The following is a 23,961-nucleotide window of genomic DNA, read 5'->3' as shown; positions in this document are numbered from 1 at the left end:
ACTGCTAGAAGGCCAAATATTTTTTCAGAGCTAGATGCAGATAAAAATTATATTCAATTTGCAACCTGATGGAGGTCAGTATAGATGGACTAATAGAACAAGTCCCACACACAGCTAGAAGCCCAAATATTTTTTCAGAGGTATTGTAGATGCAGATAAAAATTATTTTTAATTTGCAACCTGATGGAGGTCAGTATAGATGGACTAATAGAGAAAGTCCCACACACTGCTAGAAGGCCAAATATTTTTTCAGAGCTAGATGCAGATAAAAATTATTTTTAATTTGCAACCTGATGGAGGTCAGTATAGATGGACTAATAGAGAAAGTCCCACACACTGCTAGAAAGCCAAATATTTTTTCAGAGCTAGATGCAGATAAAAATTATATTCAATTGGCAACCTGATGGAGGTCAGTATAGATGGACTAATAGAACAAGTCCCACACACAGCTAGAAGCCCAAATATTTTTTCAGAGGTACTGTAGATGCAGATAAAAATTATTTTTAATTTGCAACCTGATGGAGGTCAGTATAGATGGACTAATACAACAAGTCCCACATGCAGCTAGAAGCCCAATATTTTTTCAGAGGTAGATGCAGAAAAAAATATATTCAGTTTGCAACCTGATGGAGGTCAGTATAGATGGAGTAATAGAACAAGTCCCACACACAGCTAGAAGCCCAAATATTTTTTCAGAGGTAGATGCAGATAAAAATTATTTTTAATTTGCAACCTGATGGAGGTCAGTATAGATGGACTAATAGAGAAAGTCCCACACACTGCTAGAAGGCCAAATATTTTTTCAGAGCTAGATGCAGATAAAAATTATATTCAATTTGCAACCTGATGGAGGTCAGTATAGATGGACTAATAGAGAAAGTCCCACACACTGCTAGAAGGCCAAATATTTTTTCAGAGTTAGATGCAGATAAAAATTATATTCAATTTGCAACCTGATGGAGGTCAGTATAGATGGACTAATAGAACAAGTCCCACACACAGCTAGAAGCCCAAATATTTTTTCAGAGGTACTGTAGATGCAGATAAAAATTATTTTTAATTTGCAACCTGATGGAGGTCAGTATAGATGGACTAATAGAGAAAGTCCCACACACTGCTAGAAGGCCAAATATTTTTTCAGAGCTAGATGCAGAAAAAAATTATATTCAGTTTGCAACCTGATGGAGGTCAGTATAGATGGACTAATAGAGAAAGTCCCACACACTGCTAGAAGGCCACATATTTTTTCAGAGGTAGATGCAGAAAAAAATATATTCAGTTTGCAACCTGATGGAGGTCTGTATAGATGGATTAATAGAACAAGTCCCACACACAGCTAGAAGCCCAATATTTTTTCAGAGGTAGATGCAGAAAAAAATGTATTCAGTTTGCAACCTGATGGAGGTCAGTATAGATGGACTAATACAACAAGTCCCACACACAGCTAGAAGCCCAATATTTTTTCAGAGGTAGATGCAGAAAAAAAATATATTCAGTTTGCAACCTGATGGAGGTCTGTATAGATGGATTAATAGAACAAGTCCCACACACAGCTAGAAGCCCAATATTTTTTCAGAGGTAGATGCAGAAAAAAATATATTCAGTTTTCAACCTGATGGAGGTCAGTATAGATGGACTAATACAACAAGTCCCACACACAGCTAGAAGCCCAATATTTTTTCAGAGGTAGATGCAGAAAAAAATATATTCAGTTTGCAACCTGATGGAGGTCTGTATAGATGGATTAATAGAACAAGTCCCACACACAGCTAGAAGCCCAATATTTTTTCAGAGGTAGATGCAGAAAAAAATATATTCAGTTTGCAACCTGATGGAGGTCAGTATAGATGGACTAATACAACAAGTCCCACACACAGCTAGAAGCCCAATATTTTTTCAGAGGTAGATGCAGAAAAAAATATATTCAGTTTGCAACCTGATGGAGGTCTGTATAGATGGATTAATAGAACAAGTCCCACACACAGCTAGAAGCCCAATATTTTTTCAGAGGTAGATGTAGAAAAAATATATTCAGTTTGCAACCTGATGGAGGTCAGTATAGATGGACTAATACAACAAGTCCCACACACAGCTAGAAGCCCAATATTTTTTCAGAGCTAGATGCAGAAAAAAATTATATTCAATTTGTAACCTGATGGAGGTCAGTATAGATGGACTAATAGAATGATGCTATGCCCAAAAGATTTTACTTCACTAGGTGCAGTAAAAAAATTGGTATTCTATACACAGGTGGTATATCTTGCAACACAGATAGGCTACTCCACTGACTAACACACTCTGCAATAGGCCAAAAAGGATTAGCTTTGCTAGATTCAGCTAAATGCTGTGAAAAAAACTTGCACAGCACTGGCACAGACCTGCCTGGCAAAAAGTGATGGGAACTGATGTAACCTAGTCCTGAAAAGGACTCCAATTACAATTAGTCTTTACTCCCACAATCTATCTATTTAAGAGCACAGACCTGCCTGATAAAAGTCGTAGGAAATGCTGTAACCTAGTCCTTAAAAGGACTGCAATCACAACTATTCCCTACTCCCAAGCTATCTGTAGATTTGTGCGAAAATTGGCTTGAAATTAACAAGGTGCCGTCTAACACGCAGCTGCAGCAGTGAGAAAATGGTGGCGACGGGGAAAATGGCTTGGTCTTATAGGGCAAGGACATGTGACATACACTGCCAATGACACATGCCCTTGCTTGTGTGAAAAAAAGCACTTCGCTCCGTGTGTGCACTGCTGATAGGCTAACAGATTGCACCTCCCCACTGTAAATGCGGGAAAGAGAAAAAAAAAATGGAGATCTTCATTGTTCCTGCAGAGATCCATCCCCTGCCCCTCCCCCCACCCCGCTGTACACTAAAACTGCGTATTAACATTAATTTTCATCATTACTGAGAAAAAATCCAGTTATGATTTTGGTGCACGAACAGTTATCGAACATAACCTCGAACAGCCGAAATTTTCTCAAATTGTTCGTGTTCGCCGAACGGCTCGAACACCGCCCAAAACAGCTCGAATTTGAGATTGGCGAACAGTTCGAGTAGAACAACGCTCATCTCTAATTAAGATCCAAAGAAAAGTATTCCTGGCCCCTGAGACCTGGGCCTTTGTATAGAAATATCTAACAGCAGCAGAAAGCAGAATTGGAATGGAGCCTCTTGTGCTATATACACTGCAGTCTGCTATATACACTGCCTGCCTATATACCCTGCCTGCCTGATATCTCTGCAGATGGATTAGTCCTCAGAAGGACTGTTTGTTAAGATGGATATGTGTAATGTACGTTTTTTCTCCCTACACTACCTAATACACAAGCAAATCTCTCCCTGACGCAGCAGCACCTCTCCCTACACTGTCTGATTCCGGAGTTACTGTGACGAGCATGGCGGCGCCAGGTCTGATATAGACCAGATGACGCTATGCGGCCAGCCAATCACTGTAATGCCACAACCAACATGGCTACAGCATTACAGTGAGTGGCAGACAATCCCTGCATGTTCATTGGCTCTGTAAAGAGCGCCAAAGACATGCAGGGAGGAGACTCGAGCTCCCACTGAGCAACCCCGGAAATACTCGGGCAGCGCCGAGCATCTCGAGCAGTGAGATGCTCGGGCGAGCACCGAGCAGTAGCGAGTATGCTCGCTCATCACTAGATAGGAGAGAAGCAGCAGCCTGCGCTTGTAATAGTAGGATTACAGACTTCCTTAGACTCCATATAGACAAAGCAGCTAATTACAATGACTGATCTTAGACGTGCTTGAGAGAAGAACTGAAAAGCAGCCAACAATGGTGAGAGGAGAAAGCAGTTACTTTGCAGCTCTGAGTTCAAATCTGTTCAATGGCATTTCGAGATGAGCGGATCAAGCGAAATTCGAATTATGCAGGGAAATTTGATTCTCATCCAGACCTCAGAGAATAACATATGGAAGGGTTAAAACATAAAAAATATTATACTCATCTGAGCATGGTGGCTCAGTGGTTAACATTATTGCTTTGCAGCGCTGGGGTCCTGGGTTCAAATCTCACCAAGGACAACATCTGCAAGGAGTTTGGATATTTTCCCCGTGTTTCAGTGGGTTTCCTACAGCACTCCAAAGACATACTTTTAGGCAATTTAGATTGTGTGTCCCATAGGGACAGCAATGATAATAGCTGTAAAGCGCTCTGGAATATGATGGCGCTATATTTATTTATTTATTTTACTCACTTATATAGCACCATTAATTCCACGGCGCTTTACAGACATTATTGGCACTGTCCCCATTGGGGCTCAGAATCAACATTCCCTATCAGTATGTCTTTGGAGTGTGGGACGAAACCCACACAAACACAGGGGGAACATATAAGCTGCTTGCAGATGTTGTCTTTGGTGGGATTTGAACCCAGGACCTCAGTGCTGCAAGGCTACAGTGCTAACCACTGAGCCACCATGCATAGTAATAATAATTGTCCCTCTGTCGCTGCTCCCTGTCCGGTTCTCTGCCGGCTCCTTTGCTCCGGCCCTGGTCTTCTTCTCTTCAGTTTTTACTCTTCAGTATGTCAGGTGGTGTGTAGAATTCACATGAAATCATGGCTTCATGACGTGTGGACAAACATACATCATGATATCTCATGAGGCCTAATAACTGATTAGATGTCACACAACCTCATGATTTTACATCAGAATCAGAGAAAAAGACTGGATCTATAGGGAGGAAGCAGCAGAGAAATGACGGGGAGCTGCGGTGGTGGGACTGGTGCGGGGAAGTATAATAATAATGAGTAAAATATTTTTGTAACCCCTTCCTGGCCCTAAAATCAGATTACTAAAAAAACTGTAATTTTGGGGAGAAATTCTTACAGAATTTGATTCTCTTCAAAACGATTAACTAATCTTTAATGGCGACACCCACATTTTGTCTGAGTTTTCGAGCTTCCGCCAGGTACTGCAGTTTCATCCCATGATCCAAAAGCATGCTGATATTTATTTGGCATCCTATGAAATGGGTCTGATTATTTTGCATAACATTGTGAGCCTTTTTGTGGACTAATAGTGCTGCAGAATATGCTGCTGCTATATAGGCAACCAAAAAATAAATAATATTAAATAATATATAGGGACTTACATGTACAAAACTATAGTGCAGGGTTATGAGAGGTGCAGTTCTGGACAACCAGGGACCTTCTGGTCTGTTTGGGCTCGTTGGTAGTTATTCATTTAAAGAATTGTCAAAAACATGTGAAAAATAGACCTGAGAATAGAAGATTATGTGGAATACTTTTTAGTATAGATTCAAGAGAGGGATGGAAAGAAAGAGAGTCAGAGAAATGTATAACAAAGTATATCAAAGCATAAAATATATTGCAAGGAAGAAATAAATAAAATATAGAAAACGACATTGAGTATGAGTGCATCCCTCAACATGTAAAGCTCAATAGAGCAATGCTATAATATCAGCACATACAAACACTTATTGTGTCGTACGTTGTTTCTTCCATCTGAATTTCCTCAGTCTGCTCTTGATTAGTAAGCATCAATCAGTGAAATCAGTGTTAATTAAAGCGACAGATCATAGCTGCAAATGTCTTGTCATTATAAAGCATATTCAAGTTCTTCTTCTTCTTCCTTTCTTCCAGGTCACAGGAATGACAAGAGAAATTCAGCTGCCTCATGTCTTCACCATGTCCTGTCAAAACAACATGATTTGTATTTAATTACTCTGCTGCCTGGGTACATGAATCATTGTCACTTTGTCCAATATATTTACCAAAGAGAGAGAGGGAAGCGCCTGATTAAAACTGCTCTGGATGGCATGAAAAGTGAGTGCAAATTTGAAACCGAGCCAACATTTAATGTAAGAGGAGACTTCTTATATGCATTTATTTTTTTGTATGTATGTAATATTTATTTCTCATGTGAATATCATAGACATCCGCATTGGTGTGCCACAACATCAATGAGTGTTTTCATGTGAAATTGACACAAAAATGGTAATTAAGTAATATAGCAATGTCCCCTGATATTCCATTGTCCCAATGTTTGGGATCCGGTTCATCATTATATTTTTGTGTGAGTCACTCTCAATTAGTGACTTTTTTCATTTGCATCAAATTCATAAAAGGATTTGCACCTCTTTTGTTTTTCTGTTGTTTAGTTTATGTTCTGATTTTTTACATCAATGGTGACTTTTCCACATGTTTTAGACTGAGTCGTCAAATGCGACTTTTTAAAAAATTGCATTTTTTTGCGCAAATGTACTCCAGTACTCCCCAGAACAGTGTGGGACGGGAAGTGGTTGATAGGAGCCTGTCATCTGATTCATGCTGCCCAAAACACAGATCCTGGAGGCATGATTGCAGCCAGGTAGCTTTTTATATGAAATATTCCAGTAATCCAGTGGGTTTTTTTTCCTCCCAACATAATGCTCTTCATTTAAGCCAAAAAGCTCTCTTGGTACTCAAAGCATTGTTCGAATAGCCTTCTGACTTGCCAGGAGATCTTTAACCAACTGAAGAGGGGCAGAAATGTTCTTTTAGGAGAGCAGTGGCTTTCTCTTTGCAAAGCACACCATTGTTGTTCAATGTGCTTATGATGGTAGACTCATGAAAATTAGCTAGTGTAAGAGAGGTCTTTAGTTGCTTAAAGTTTACCTTGGGTTCTTTTGCGACCTCACAGACTTATATACGGTATATGCTTTGCTTTTGTAGTGGTCTTTGTTGGTTAATGACTCCTAGTGAGGGTAATAATGGTCAAGAATTTTCTCTATTTGTGGACAGTCTATCTAAATGTGGATCGGTAGAGTCAAAACTCTTTAGAGATGGTTTGGGAACCTTTTCAAGCCTTATGATTAACAAGAACTCTTCTTCTGAGGTCTTCAGAAATCTACTTTGATTTTACCATGATACAATTCCACAGACATGAGTGATGAAGATTTGACATTGATAGATCCATACTCTTTAATTAAAACAGGCTGCCCACTCACATCTGATTATAATCATATTGATTAAAAACACCAGACTCTAACTTCATCTTCAAATTATCTGCTAATCTTGAAGGTTCACTTACTTTTGCCACTCACAGACATGTGACATTTGATCATTTTCCTTCATTAAAAATTGATAAAGTCTAATATTTTTGACTCATTTGTTTGATTTAGTTCTCCTTATCTACTTTTAAGATTTGTGTGAAAATCTGATTGCAGTCTTAGGTCAAATTTATGCTGAAATATGGAAAATTCAAGCACCACTGTAGATATGCATGGATTTATCACACTGTTCTATTCTGCAAAACTTGTAGGTAGGTATGGAAAAATGCAAAGCATGAATGCTATTAAGAATAGAAGTGTTAATGGTTTATTTTTTATCAACTGACTAAATACAAAGTGAATGAACAAAAGAAAAGTCTAAATCAAATCAATATTTGGTGTGAACATCCTGAGCCTTCAAAACAGCATCAACACATCAATCATTCCAGGTACACTTGTACATAGCACCAACCAAATAGGGGATCAAAATGCCCATTAACCCACTTTTGATCCCCTATTTATTTGATGCTGTATCTGTGAAATTGATAGGATGATTTCTTAGTTATCATTATTTACATATGTATGATTATTTTCTGTATTTAGGATGCATTGTTTTCTTAGGCTGTGTGCCCACGATGTGTTTTTGAAGCGTTTCCGCAGCGGCAATTCCGCTGCAGAAACGCTTAAGAAACGCATGGTAGAAGGCCTGCCATGTTCCTCAATGATAATCCGCATGTGCTGTGCACATGCTGCGGAAATTTCCGCTGCGGATTATCATTGCGGGAAATCCGCAGCACTAACAATTATTTTGCGGAAGCGCTGCGTTTTCGCCGCCATTGACTTGCATTGGAACGCATGGATTCCGCATCACTGCATCTGTACATGCGGAATCCAAGCATTTCAATGTGCAGATGGTACCCGGGTCTGGAGGACAGGAGACTCTCCTCCGGACCCGGGTACCATAGAACCTGTAAAAAAAAGAATAAAATAAAAAATGTATATTATACTTACCTTCTGATGGCCGCGGTGCGTTAATCTTCGCTTGCCAGCAGCTCACGGTGGACTGAAAGACCTGCGCTGACGTCATTTACTCATGTGACGGCAGGTCCTTCAGTGTACCGCAAGCTGCCGGCAAGCCAGGACGGATGGAATAAAGACTCCGGGGCCCATCAGAAGGTAAGTATAGATTTATTTTTTATTTTTTACCATTCTTTACGGTCACACTATACCGGTTGCATGGATTTATATAGTGTGACCAAGTTGTCAAGCGCTAAAATCGCTGGGAAAGCGCTTGACAACCAACATGCGGAAATGCATGTGAAGAACAAGTCACATCCGCATGTCCCTGGCAGGAAAAACGCATGTACAATCCGCATGTACAATCCGCATGCGTTTTTTCTGCTAGGGAGATGCAGAAACGCTCAGGAAAAATCCGGAGCATTTCTGCATCGTGGGCACATAGCCTTATTATAGTCCTTTTTTATGTTTTATTTACTGCTGCTCTATTGTGGTATGCATATTAATATAGAGAACCTTTGTTTTGCTCTTTTTCTTGAATTATTTTGATTGTGTTATCATTTCTATATGTGCCCAGCTTTATACATATATAGTATAGGGTTCCTGGTTGTCCCACCTTTTTTCATTGTATTGATTCATTTTAATTATATTTTTATTTTATGCATTTTCAATAAAATTTGTGAAATTTTTTGTATTATATTCACATAACTTGGTAATTTCCATGCCTCTTCTATAGGTTTGTTATCTTATGGTTAATTACACTGAGAGCTGTTTAATATGTTGGAGCCCCAAGTGACAAGCGAACCATGTTGGGTGCATGAGCCTACTTTTGCTTTAGGTGGGTCCCTTGATTACTATGGTATTCTGACGCGCTCTCTCCCAACATGTGCTGTTATATTTTGAGTACACCCACAATTGCGCTGTTGACCTACATTCACTGGGGATCGGTATATTCTTCCTCAGTCGGATACTTTTTTATTTACACTAATAGTCACTCTGTATCCAGTCATTTTGGTTATATATGAGGCTCATCATGCCTCACAGACTATATAGCACCTTTTCTCTTTAAGGTCATATTAGGGTCTAATAGGGACAGAATACTTTTGAATCACTATTTGATCAGGCAATTCCTGCATGTGTCTCAAGACATGCAGCCGACTCGAACGCAGTTTTCGAGCACACCCAAGATACTCGGTCAGGACCCGAGCGTGCTCCGTTAAAGGGTTAACCGAGCGCATTCACTCATCACTAGTGCCAACCTCTGTTGGTCTTATACTGCATTGTTAGGGATGTACAGGGTCTTTCTTATATATCTGTTTGCTTGCTAGTTCCTTGAGTTTATGGTTAATACGGGATATCACTACACTGTATTGTGTTTTTGCTTTTTGCTGATAATTATTTTTCGTTGGTAATTGGTTTTTGTTTGTCGGGGTCTTAATTGTGTTAATGAATATGATGCATTTAAGAGATTTGTTTGTTTGCTTGATAAAAATATACAATTAACACTTCTATTTTTTAATCCATTCTTACTCTGCAGCATTTTTTCCATACTTGCCTGAAACTCTTGCACAGTCTTGTATGTATATATATATATATATATATATACTGTATATATATAGTTTCAGGCAGGTATGGAAAAAATGCTGCCGAGTAAGAATGGATTAAAAATGGATTAAAAAATAGAAGTGTTAATTGTATATTTTTATCAAGCAAACAAACAAATCATATTATATATATATATATATGTATATATATATATGTAAATGTACACATATTATTGGTTAATGCAGATTGTAAGAAAAGCAGCTAATCTTCTTCTTGGAGCCAGATTACATGTATTTGTTCTATAAAAGAAACTCAATTCACTTTAAAACAGTGGAGCAGTACATGACGTATAAGAGATTTTATTGAAACAAAAGCCAGAAGACTCATAGAATTACTGTAATCATCTGCAAGACTCGGATATCTGTTTCATATTATGAAGAAGACAGGAATTGTGGGCAATGGGAAATGCTCGTTAAATAACACGGTGTCGCAATTCAGTGCAGAAAGGATCTGGCCTCTGTGTACAGACTAATGATATTGTAATGAGAAACGCTGCACTAATTCAGTTTTTCATTAACAGAACAAGTTCTAAAGTATCCCCCCAAAAATAGGAAGAAGCTGGGAACTGCTTTCTGGATTAAACAGCACTTTGGCCATTGATGAGAAATGTTTGCCTTTCTACCAAAACACATTGTTTAACAGGTGAGGTTTGGAAATATTAAATAACATTGGAAAGCCTGCAGAATAAACAATGGCTTTCAATGGACCTGGAATCCATTCAAAGGATTCCCATTGTTCAGATGATGTTATTGAAAACACACCTGCACGAACTTCCTGTGATTCACGCACACCTTCCAAACTCAAGCTAAAGTTCGGAGTCATCCCCCCGATATTCCATTAATAAAATCTGTAATATATACCCATATTATAAGCAACAGTAGTAGTATATAGGAGTCCTACTAAGATTTATTATTAATTGTAATGTTTATATTGTAACTAAACTTGTATGTTTGTATTGTAACTAGACTTACAGTACATAGCGCCACTCCCTTACATTCACTTACAAGCAAAGGTAACCCGCTTTGGTGTTGTTCCAGGTTTCTCAGCACAGACAAGTCATATATTCATTTACAAGAGAGATTTGTGCTTCCCTAACGACCTCCATATAATGTTTTTTTACGTTGATTTTTCTGATGTGCTGCCTCTTTACGATGCCATTACAAAAAAAGATTACTGCGTTACGTACTACACAAACCCAATGCCCAGGCTGTTGTTAAACCATTGGACCTCTGGTACAAACCAGGGATAAATAAGTTGGTGCTTTATTCTTTAACTCCTTTGATGCTACGGTCAAGTAAAGTGTTCGACAGAAGGAGTGTGCTCCCTCTGTAAGCCCATCACTCCTCGTCACGAAGAGGCAATGCTTTTTTCGTGGCAACCTGGAGCCTGAAATAGGCTTCACATTGATTTTCTACATATGTCTGCCTCTTCTTCCAACATGTCCTCATGGATTGTCTGAGAGAGCAACCCTGTCATAGAATAGTGCTTGGAAATAACATGTATGTCAAAATATTATAGAATGGATAATGGAATAGGTGATAGGCATTTGAATTTAAGCTACATATCTGTAGTTTATATTCGAAAAAGGGCTTGGTTCGAGCCTGAAACGCATAATAAAACTATTTGAATCAACCTCAGAGTGTGGAACCTTTCTTCTCCTCCAGCATCACGGTCATTTGGATGCCTATACTCCGTTCCATTGTCCATTGTGTGCAGAAGAAAAGGATCTTCCACCTGATGGCGGACTGCAGCATATGACTTAAACAAAGGCTTTTATTGTAGTTATGCCATTCACAACTCCACAAGGTGAGCAGTATCTCATCCCCCTATCCCCCACCTACCATTCCATATTACCCTATGGGTGCTTGACTATTTCTTTCTTTCTCTTAAAATATTATTGAAGGGATCAAATAATCACTGTTTCGAAAAAGTACAAAATAGTACAAATAAATGTTTTATATCATCACACAAAAAAAACCCTCAAACAAACAAAAGTTTATACATACAGTACAGACCAAAAGTTTGGACACACCTTCTCATTTAAAGATTTTTCTGTATTTTCTTGACTATGAAAATTGTACATTCACACTGAAGGCATCAAAACTATGAATTAACACATGTGGAATTATATATTTAACAAAAATGTGTGAAACAATTGATAATATGTATTACATTCTAGGTTCTTCAAAGTAGCCACCTTTTGTTTGATGACTGCGTTGCACACTCTTGGCATTCTCTTGATGAGCTTCAAGAGGTAGTCACCGGAAATGGTCTTCCAACAATCTTGAAGGAGTTCCCAGAGATGCTTAGCACTTGCTGGCACTTTTGCCTTCGCTCTGCGGTCCAGCTCAACCCAAACCATCTCGATTGGGTTCAGGTCTGGTGACTGTGGAGGCCAGGTCATCTGGCGTAGCACCCCATCACTCTCCTTCTTGGTCAAATGGCCCTTACACAGCCTGGAGGCGTGTTTGGGGTCATTGTCCTGTTGAAAAATAAATGATGGTCCAATTAAACGCAAACCGGATGGAATAGCATGCCGCTGCAAGATGCTGTGGTAGCATGCTGGTTCAGTATGCCTTCAATTTTGAATAAATCCCTAACAGTGTCACCAGCAAAGCACCCCCACACCATCACACCTCCTCCTCCATCCTTCACGGTGGGAACCAGGCATGTAGAGTCCATCCGTTCACCTTTTCTGCGTCGCACAAAGACACGGTGGTTGGAACCAAAGATCTCAAATTTGGACTCATCAGACCAAAGCACAGATTTCCACTGGTCCAATGTCCATTCCTTGTGTTCTTTAGCCCAAACAAGTCTCTTCTGCTTGTTGCCTGTCCTTAGCAGTGGTTTCCTAGCAGCTATTTAACCATGAAGGCCTGCTGCACAAAGTCTCCTCTTAACAGTTGTTGAAGAAATGTGTCTGCTGCTAGAACTCTATGTGGCATTGACCTGGTCTCTAATCTGAGCTGCGGTTAACCTGCGATTTCTGAGGCTGGTGACTCGGATAATCTTATCCTCAGAAGCAGAGGTGACTCTTGGTCTTCCTTACCTGGGGCGGTCCTCATGTGAGCCAGTTTCTTTGTAGTGCTTGATGGTTTTTGCAGCTGCACTTGGGGACACTTTCAAAGTTTTCCCAATTTTTCACTCTGACTGACCTTCATTTCTTAAAGTAACGATGGCCACTCATTTTTCTTTACTTAGCTGATTTTTTCTTGCCATAATACAAATTCTAACAGTCTATTCAGTATGACTATCAGCTGTGTATCCACCAGACTTCTGCACAACACAACTGATGGCCCCAACTCCATTCATAAGGCAAGAAATCCCACTTATTAAACCTGACAGGGCACACCTGTGAAGTGAAAACCATTTCTGGTGACTACCTCTTGAAGCTCATCAAGAGAATGCCAAGAGTGTGCAACGCAGTCATCAAACAAAAGGTGGCTACTTTGAAGAACCTAGAATATAAGACATATTTTCAGTTATTTCACACTTTTTTGTTAAGTATATAATTCCACATGTGTTAATTCATAGCTTTGATGCCTTCAGTGTGAATGTACAATTTTCAAAGTCATGAAAATACAGAAAAATCTTTAAATGAGGTGTGTACAAACTTTTGGTCTGTACTGTACAAGTGGGCTTATACATTCTGATCAAAATGATAACTAAGAACCTCGTGTTTTTAACATTTTGATTAGCTGCAATAGATAAATGTACCGTATAATATTTGGATGTGTTGTCCATTTCTTTTCTCTTAAGTTATGGGACAGGGCTCATGGAGTCTAGAAATAAAGATATTACTTGGTCCTTAAACATGTTCAAAAGTAAAATATTTTTTTATTTTAGGCATGGATTGATTAAAAGTAATAAACAGAGGCATACTCACCTTCCAGCACCCCCACAGGTCCAACAGAGGTCTCTTCGGAGGTCTGTGCTGGCTCCAGATGTGGTGTTTGCTCCATTTGGAAGTCAAAAGAAATACAGCAAAGGGAATCGCCCTATAGCCTTCTCTATGACAACTCTCAACATATAATCAGAGTATTCCATTTGGAAATTACAGTCCTGCTGCAGACGGTAATTGGCTGCAGAATTCATGTAACTAGAAGAGCTCATCATTGGAAAAACGTCAATTTTTCACTGTTAGTTAAGTGAATCTGAAGTTCTGTATAAAAAATGGAGCTCTGATCACAATAAAGATATATTATGACATATGAACAAACTTCTGTACCTATTTAGAATTAAAAATGAAATTATAGGAACAACTGTATCACTAATAAAAGATAAAAACATGTAATTTTTCTAATAGCACTTTCTAAGTAATCACAGTAATCAGCTTAATATCAAGGAATCTTTGTAACAAAAAAGCATTCCTCAATAAACTTATCAATTGTTCACTAATGTGACAGATACTAAGGTAGCAATTTCTATCATTACTACATTATTGTGGAATTTTCATGATAATGCAAAACAAATTATCTATAGCTAATCTGCGGCAAGCACAAGTGTATCACTTTGTTTGCCTGGTTTTATACAATTCCATTCTTATTGCAACAAACATTTATTTTGCTGTTTATATACATTTATACCTGCTCTCCTAAAATAGTGAGATCTGTTTGCTTGTTTGTTCATCTCATCTTCCTGATTCATGAGTGGAATCCAATGAGTTTTGTAATGGCAATAGTAGAGATTAGTAGATATTTGAGTAGAATCGAAATCTACGTAAATTTTAAAAAAATCCATTTTTTGCCAAAATGTGGATTTTTTGTACTTTGCAACCACTGGCTGTTATTTTTCTGAACTATAGAAGGCCATCAAAGGGTTAAAAAAAATCCATACTCAACTTATGGCAGCACGGTGGCTCAGTTGTTAGCACTCTTTCCTTGCAGCGCTGGGGTCCTGGGTCCAAATCCCACCAAGGACAACATCTGCAAGGAGTTTATATGTTTGTGTGGATTTCCTCCCACACTCCAAAGATATACTGATAGGGAATTTAGTTTGTGAGCCCCAATGAGGACAGTGATGATGTCTGTAAAGCGCTGAGGAATATATAAGCAAAGCATAGTAATGCCATTCATCTCTCCAGCTTCTGACCGTCATACATCTGGTCCTCTTTACATCATAAGTTTGCCTCTATGAGTGCTGGAATCCCGACAAGATCATCATGTTGTGACCTTTTTTTGTGCTTGTGATGACAATCAGACGATGCAACGAGGGCTGGAGAGGTGAGCGGAAAGGGGAGCATAAGAATTTTATTTATTTTTTACATCTTACCTTTACTTTGCTCTGGAGCAGGGGTACACAATATTTTTTAGTCCAAGGGTCACATTGCCATACTGAACCAATCCCAAGGGCCGCAAATTTGTTTAAAGCGGTAGTTACATGAATACATCACCAGTACCACCATTAGTACATTAATACATCACCAAAACAAAATTTTGAGTATTTGAGTAGGATTTGGAGAGTTTCTGCTCAGTTTCTGCACCAAAGAAAATCAGTGTGAGCACACACTAACTTAAACTGAGTTTTTTAGAGCAGAAACTCACCAAATCCTCCTCATAATCTCAAATCTCTAAGTTTTGAAACTTTTTAACTTTTAACAAAGCCATGAAACATGTTATGGATTGCTACATATGTACAAGATCAGAACCACTGTTGGCAAATGAGTGCAGCACCTGAACCACTGTCAGTACATGAATACAGCATCAAAACCACCATCATTACATGAATAAAGCACCAGAACTATCATAAGAACATGAATGCAACGTCAGAACCTTTGTCAGTACTAGAGTTGAGCCACCCCCATAGTGTTCGAGTTCGGTTTGGTTAGTCGAACACCGTATATTCGTCGAACTGTTCGTCGAACACCGTCGAACACTGTTAAAACCAATGGCAGGCAAACAAAAACACATAGAAACACATAGAAAACACCTTCAAAGGTGTCCAAAAGCTGACAAACTGCTCTGAAGACACAACTAACACATGGAAAAGTGACAAGTACATATAGTCATGCGAAAAGAAAAGAGGTGGAGGAGTAAAAGGAGGGGGAGACACAGTTATAGGCATGTCATATAAAACCAAAAAAGTGCGAAGCTGACACAGCCAGTCCGTTCCTGCCCGTGCGACCTCCATGTCGCCGGGTTTGTGCCAGAGCTGGTGCCTGTCCGCTGGTGGGTCGAGCGAGCCCCCCTGCGGTAGAGGCAGGTCTAAGCTTTTTAATTTAACTTGTCTCTGTAATTTGAATGAGTACACTTTAAATCCTTTTACAAGGATCTATTGGAGGGCAAGTCTGATGCCAGCAGCCGCGGGAATTCCAGCTCCAGTAGCGTCCACTAAAGCTGCTGCAGTTAAAAAGCTTTTATAAGGATCGAGCTTGGCAGTCCACTGCAAGGCGTCCTACCGCCAGTCCCAGCCCCTGTGCCTTGGGGTGCCTCCCCGATGCTCTTCACTGAGTGTCCCGGGGGCCCGAAGCATTTCCTTTGAAAAAATTAAGTGTCCAAACTACAGGTAGTGTAGCTTGCTTAACAGGTGGGATAATTCGCTGACTAGCAGACACTGCTACTAGGTCCAAAGTATTTCCTGGGCTAGATGCAGTTAAAAATTTGTAATTAGATACTCTCGTTGGATGCTGAGAAAGCATTCCATAGAGTCTCCTGGCACGCCATATATTATTCTCTTAAAAAGCTTGGGGTAGGGGTCTAGGGGACCCTTTTAAAGCCCAAATCATGGCCCTGTATCGCAATCCGTCAACTAGGCTGAAGATAAATGGAACATTTTCATCACCTTTCATAATCACCAATGGAACAAGGCAGGGATGTCCTCTGTCCCCTCTCTTATACATCCTAGTGATGGAGCACCTGCTCTCATCAATTCGCGATAACCCCAATATTAGGTGGATTGAGGTGGGAGGCACCGAGTACAAGTGCTCTGCATTTGCTGATGATGTCCTAGTATATATCACTCAATCAGATATATCCATCCCTGCTGTTATGGCTGAAATAGATCACTTTGTTACATGGTCAAATTTTAAAATCAATGCAGCGAAGTCTGAGGCCCTCAATGTCTCCCTCCCCAAATCCATACAGGATTCCATCCAGTCCAACTTTCCCTTTGCCTGGCCCTCACAGGGTATCAAATACTTAGGAATTCGTATTCATAGAGACCTCTCCCGTCTATTTTATCTTAATTATGGGCCCTTTATTGAACAACTCCATAAAGATCTAACTTTTTGGACGGTGAAGGATTTTTCCTGGTTTGGCAGAATAAGTATACTAAAAATGAACATCCTACCTAAACTCTTATACCTCTTCCAAACCATTCCCGTGGTAATTCCCTCAAATTTTTTGAAAAGACTACGCAGTAGCTTTTAGTCCCCCCAGGATGACACAGGTGAGGCAGATGGTGGTTGTCCCGGCCAGCTAGGCCACATTGTAGCACAGTGAGCTTCGCATTGCAACTTATGCTTCATATCGATGTGACGGTTCATGCATGAAGTGCTCAAACTATGGATTTTTTTGCCTCTACTTAGCTTTTGGTGACAAATGTTACAGATAACACGAGTTGGGTCATCCTTAGCGATCTGAAAAAATGCACAGGCTATGCACGGTTTAGAGCCCATGCGACTCTGCTACTAGCAATACTATCAAATGATTGGCTTGGTTAGATGCAGAGCGTCTGGGTTTGGTTGGGGGTCCCCACAGTCTGCCTAGGCTAGATGCAGTTAAAAATTCTCATTAGATACACAGGTGGTGCAGCTTGCTTCGCAGCTGGGCTAATACGCCCAAAGTATTGGTAGACTCTATACTAAATAAGGAAGGATTCACTGACTGTGGTGGCCCCTCCGTGGGCCGTGGCGATTGGTGGAAATTTGGTGGATGATTATAGGAGAAAGCTCCTTAATAGAGTAAGTTGGTGGATTTATACTTTAAATACACGTGTACCAGCGGGTTTAAACATCAGATATGATTTGATGTAGCATTATGAGTGATCATTTATAGATTATTATTATATATATGTTCCTTTTTTCTTATTTTCTTTTTGATTATTTACATTTATATGCATTGTTTCTATGCTATACGATTTTAACATGGTATGTGTGTTTAAATTTCTGATTAACTCAGCCTTGAACAGGTGCATAGCAGGACATGACATATAAATACCACTTCCTTGCTGTTTTTTTGCTATGCAATGATTAAGAACTCGTATATATATTGTGCAGAAAGAAGGGAGAAAGTCCGCCCAGGCGGGAGGAAATTGGAGTTTCATAACACATATTTGAACTGGAGAGGTATTAGAGCCCTGCAATGGCCACAGGTACTAATGGAGGTAATCAAGGTAGGGAGAGAGGCAAGAGGTCCGGTCATCTTAGTTATACAGGCCGGGGGAAACGACATAGCTTATCACAAGAGCGCATAACTAATGGCAATAATGAAACTAGACACTGAGCGCTTCAGAGAATTTTTCACAAAACTAACTAAAGTATAGTCAGAGATTGTGCCGAGAGCGGTATGGCAAGGTGCGTGAGACATCACGGCCATCGAACGGACAAGGCAGGTAATAAATATTCGGATGGCAAAATTTATAAGAGACAGATGCTGTGTAGTGATACGACACCGACAACTGGAAGGAGAAAAAGCAGGCCTCATACGGCCCGACGGTGTTCACTTAATGGATATTGGACTGGACATATTCCTGTCAGGACTCCAGGACGGAGTGGAACAAGCATTAAGAGTGATGGATGGGGGTCGAAGTCCTGCATACGAGTAAGCTGGATCCTCCGTGGCCTGTAAATAGAAAGGACATGTTGGAGAGTTACACTTGTTGGCCAACTTGCCGTTGTGGAGACTGGAGACACAGGGCATGCTGCAACAAGCTGAATTATTTTAGAAATAAAATGCATTTCTAATGGAATGAGTATAAACAGTTAATAAACCTGTGACCGATCTTCACCCATTCAGTTGTAAGAGTTACATGATTGTATTGTCAATGAAAGAGGGGCGTTAGGGGGCTGAGCATCTGGGTTTGGTTAGGGGTCCCCACAGTCTGCCTAGGCTAGATGCATTTAAAAATCATTATTAGATACACAGGCGGTGCAGCTTGCTTCGCAGCTGGGTTACTACGTTAACTAGCAGACACTGAAGCTTTGGAGCAGACCTCTGAGTAAACAGCTCTTCAGACTCAACCATCTGTGTTACCCCAAGCCATAGTGTATGTATTTTCTTACGGTTAAAAGGAAGGGGGGAGACCCAACCCACCTCTAATTGACGTATGTATTTTCTTACGGTTAACCCCTTAAGCCCCGCGGGTGGTTTGCACGTTAATGACCGGGCCAATTTTTACAATTCTGACCACTGTCACTTTATGAGGTAATTACTCTGGAACGCTTCAACGGATCCCCCTGATTCTGAGATTGTTTTTTCGTGACATATTGTACTTCATGATTGTGGAAAAATTTCTTCGATATCACTTGCGTTTATTTGTGAAAAAAATGGAAATTTGGCGAAAATTTTGAAAATTTTGCAATTTTCAAAATTTGAATTTTTAAGCCCTGAAATCAGAGCGATATGTCACACAAAAGAGTTAATAAATAACATTTCCCACATGTCTACTTTACATCAGCACTATTTTGGAACCAAAATTTTTTTTTGTTAGGGAGCTATAAGGGTTAAAAGTTGACCAGCGATTTCTCATTTTATCAACAAAATTTACAAAACCATTTTTTTAGGGACCACATCACATTTGAAGTCACTTGGAGAGGTCTTTTTGACATAAAATACCCAAAAGTGACACCATTCTAAAAACTGCACCCCTCAAGGTGCTCAAAACCACATTCAAGAACTTTATTAACCCTTCAGGTGCTTCACAGGAATTTTTTGAATGTGGAAGAAAAAAATGAACATTTAACTTTTTTCACAAAAATGTTACTTTAGACCCAATTTTTTTTATTTTCACAGGGGTAACAAGAAAAAATGGACCCCAAAATTTGTTGTGCAATTTCCCCTGGGCACGCAGATACCCAATATTTGGGGAAAAAACACTGTTTGGGCGCACGGCAGGGCTTGGAAGGGAAGGAGCGCCATTTTGACTTTTTGATTGTAAAATTTGCTTGCATAATTAGCGGACGCCATGTTGTGTTTGGAGAGCCCCTGTGTGCCCAAACTTTGGAGCTCCCCCACAAGTGACCCCATTTTGGAAACTAGACCCCCCAAGGCACCTTTATAGATGCATAGTGAGCACTTGGAACCCCCAGGTGCTTCACAAATTGATTTGTAAAAATGAAAAAGTGAAAAAAAAAACACTTTTTCATTTTTACGAATCAATTTGTGAAGCACCTAGGGGTTCCAAGTGCTCACTATGCATCTAGATAGGTGCCTTGGGGGGTCTAGTTTCCAAAATGGGGTCACTTGTGGGGGAGCTCCAATGTTTGGACACACAGGGACTCTCTAAATACAACATGGTATCTTCTAACAAATTGAATGGAAAATCGGCTCAAATTGTTAGCGGACACCACATTGCGTTTGGAGAGCCCCTCTGTGCCCAAACTTTAGAGCTCCCCCACAAGTGACCCCATTTTGGAAACTAGACCACCCAAGGCACCTTTCTAGATGCATAGTGAGCACTTGGAACCCCCAGGTGCTCCACAAATTGATTCGTAAAAATGAAAAAGTGAAAAAAAAAACACTTTTTCATTTTTACGAATCAATTTGTGAAGCACCTAGGGGTTCCAAGTGCTCACTATGCATCTAGATAGGTGCCTTGGGGGTCTAGTTTCGAAAATGGGGTCACTTGTGGGGGAGCTCCAATGTTTGGGCACACAGGGACTCTCTAAATGCAACATGGTATCCGCTAACAAATTGAATGGAAAATCGGCTCAAATTGTTAGCGGACACCACATTGCGTTTGGAGAGCCCCTCTGTGCCCAAACTTTAGAGCTCCCCCACAAGTGACCCCATTTTGGAAACTAGACCCCCCAAGGCACCTTTCTAGATGCATAGTGAGCACTTGGAACCCCCAGGTTCTTCACAAATTGATTAGTAAAAATGAAAAAGTGAAAAAAAAAACACTTTTTCATTTTTACTAATCAATTTGTGAAGAACCTGGGGGTTCCAAGTGCTCACTATGCATCTAGAAAGGTGCCTTGGGGGGTCTAGTTTCCAAAATGGGGTCACTTGTGGGGGAGCTCCAATGTTTGGGCACACAGGGACTCTCCAAATGCAACATGATATCCGCTAACGAATTGAGCCGACAATTTGTTAGCGGATATCATGTTGCATTTGGAGAGTCCCTGTGTGCCCAAACATTGGAGCTCCCCCACAAGTGACCACATTTTGGAAACTAGACCCCCCAAGGTACCTATCTAGATTCATAGTGAGCACTTGGAACCCCAGGTGCTTCACAAATTGATTCACAAAAATGAAAAAGTGTTTTTTTTTTCACTTTTTCATTTTTACGAATCAATTTGTGAAGCACCTGGGGGTTCCAAGTGCTCACTATGCATCTAGATAGGTGCCTTAGGGGGGTCTAGTTTCCAAAATGGGGTCACTTGTGGGGGAGCTCCAATGTTTGGGCACACAGGGGCTCTCCAAACGCAACATGGCGTCCGCTAACAATTTGAGCCGATTTTCCATTCAATTTGTTAGCGGACACCATGTCGCGTTTGGAGAGCCCGTGATGTGCCTAAACAGTGGAGCTCCCCCACAAGTGTCCCCATTTTGGAAACTATACCCCTCAAGGATTTTATTAAGGTGTATAGTGAACATTTTGAACCCAGAGTTACGGCACAGAATTTGTTTACATTAGGTCATCATATTGAATAAGTTGTCATTATTTTTGAGCGCAAGTGCTCGCTACTTGAGTTTGCATCGGGTACTCAGGTATGCACCATGTACAGCGTGTGCTCGAGTGACATGCTCGAGTCCCTGCTCCGCATGTTTCACGGTTATTAGACACCCAAAAAAAAACATGCGGGGATCGCTCGTGCATGGCAGGCAATCCCCGTAAAGTTTTTTGGCCGCGAAGCATATGGGGCAGAGACTCGAGCATGTCACTCAAATACCCACGATACTCAATGCATACCAGAGCACCAGATGCAAACTCAAGTAGCGAGCACTTGCTCTCAACACTAGTCGCCATATCGTCATCTTTTTTTCTTACTTTTGAAAAAAATCCCAACCCCAGCCCTAACCCTAGCACAACCCTAGCCCTAGCACAACCCTAGCCCCAGCACAACCCTAGCCCCAGCACAACCCTAGCCCCAGCACAACCCTAGCCCCAAACCCAGCCCAAACCCTAGCCCAATCCTAACCCAAGAGTTTATTTTTGACGCCGTTCCTTGTGCGGTATAAGTGATTAGACGACTTTATTCTTCGGATCGGTGTGATTACAGCAATGCCAGAATCATATGGGATTTTTATGACTGACAGCTGTCACACACTAAAAGACGCATTTTTTGTAAAATCTAGTTTTTGCATCGCCATATTTTGAGAGCTATAATTTTTCCAGATTTTGGCAGACAGTCATGTGATGGCTCATTTTTTGCGGGATGACTTGACGTTGTTATTGGTGCCATTTTCAGGCACGTGACATTTTTTGATCGCTTTCTATTCCGATTTTTGTGAGGCAGAATAAACAAAAACCAACAATTCAGGAATTGTTTTTTTCTTTTTTTTTTTTATTCTGTTCCGCGTGTGGTAAAATTGATGAGGTAGCTTTATTCTTCGGGTCAGTACGTTTACAGCGGTACCACATTTGTATAATTTTTCTATGTTTTGGCGCTTATACACAATAAAAGCTATTTTATAGAAAAAAATATTTTTTAGCATCGCTTTATTCTGAGAGCTATAACTTTTTTATTTTTCGGCTGATGGAGCTGTATGGCGGCTTGTTTTTTGCGAGACGAGATGCCGTTTTCAGCGGTATCATTTTTATTTATATGCGTCTTTTTGATCGCGTGTTATTCCACTTTTTGTTTGGCAGTATGGTGATAAAGCATTGTTTTTCGCTTCGTTTTTTTTTTTTTTTTACCGTGTTCACTGAAGGGGTTAACTAGTGGGACAGTTTTATAGATCAGGTAGTTCCGGATGTGGCGATACCAAATATGTGTACTTTTATTGTTTTTTTTTTTTTTTTATAATAATATTTATTGATGGGTACATTATATTTTTATTTTTGGTGTATTATTTTTTTATTTTTTTATAATATTTTTGCACATTTTTTTTTTTTTTTCCACTTTCACACAGTTTATACACTTTATTACTTTGTCCCACTCTGGGACTTTCACTTTTTTTTTTCTGATCGCCTGCATGGCAAAGGAATGTCAGAAGTGCACAGTGTGAAGATTGCTTGGAGATGCACTGCGCATGCCCAAGCAATCTTCCTGCTCTCTGGTGACCCGGATGTTGTCATGACGACATCGGGTCATCATGGCAACACCCGGGAAGCCTTTGCAGACTGCGCTGGAAGCCGGAAGAGGAGGTGAGTATCGCCGATCACCTCCCCTTGCCCCCGCAATGCCGCGATCGACTTCGATCTACTTCGATCGCAGCATCGCGGGGGTTAATGTGCTGGGAGCGGTGCAGGACCGCTCCCTGCACATATTACCGGGTGTCAGCTGTGACAATCAGCTGACACCCGGCGGCGATCGCGCCCGCACAGCCTGTGTGTGTGTGTGCGCGCGATCGCCATGACGTACTAATACGGGTCTGGCTCTTAAGTCCCAGGGCACAGACGATTATTAGTACGTCAGATGTTATTAAGGGGTTAAAAGGGGGGGGGGACCCAACCCACCTCTAATTGACGATGGCAACGTCACGTAAAACAAAGCAAGGGGACTCCAAAAAGAGTCTCCATTTTTTCCAAAAATTTGTGGCACAGACACCACTAAGTGGCATCAATTGCCCCAGAGTTGCTTAGAACGGTTGGTTAGAATGAGTACCACACACTGCTACAATGCCCAAAATTATTTTCCAGACAAGATGCAGCTAAAAATTATTAGTAATTTGCAAGCTGGTGGAGCTTAGTATAGATGGCATAATAGAATGAGTACCGCACACTGCTACAGGCCCAAAATTATTTTCCAGACAAGATGCAGCTAAAAATTATTAGTAATTTGAAAGCTTAAAACGGTTGGTGAGGTGATTTTACAAAATCCTTAAGCTTTTACTCTCCCCAGGATGACACAGGGGTAGAAAAGTCCTTGCGGATCCATGATTTGTTCATCTTTATGAACATGAGTCTGTCTACATTCTCAGTGGACAGCCGCGTGCGCTTATCTGTCAGCACACCACTAGCAGCGCTGAACACACGTTCAGACAGAACGCTG

General features: G+C 40.4%; 1 long non-coding RNA gene across 1 annotated transcript in view; it reads right to left on the bottom strand.

Annotated features, from left to right (window-relative positions):
• Window positions 1–5,571: 5,571 nt before the first annotated feature.
• Window positions 5,572–23,961, bottom strand: part of LOC141264209 (uncharacterized) — a 366,151-nt gene continuing 347,761 nt past the window's right edge. The window contains exon 3 of the long non-coding RNA XR_012319830.1: window positions 5,572–5,684. This is a non-coding gene — a long non-coding RNA (uncharacterized lncRNA). The remainder of the gene's footprint in view (window positions 5,685–23,961) is intronic.

This window comes from Phyllobates terribilis, unplaced genomic scaffold (assembly GCF_046119375.1).
Source record: "Phyllobates terribilis strain yellow unplaced genomic scaffold, ASM4611937v1 Scaffold_4__5_contigs__length_816908805, whole genome shotgun sequence".
Classification (NCBI taxonomy): Eukaryota; Metazoa; Chordata; class Amphibia; order Anura; family Dendrobatidae; genus Phyllobates; species Phyllobates terribilis.
Note: the sequence above shows the minus strand (reverse complement) of the source record. Positions and strands in the feature narration are given on the sequence as shown.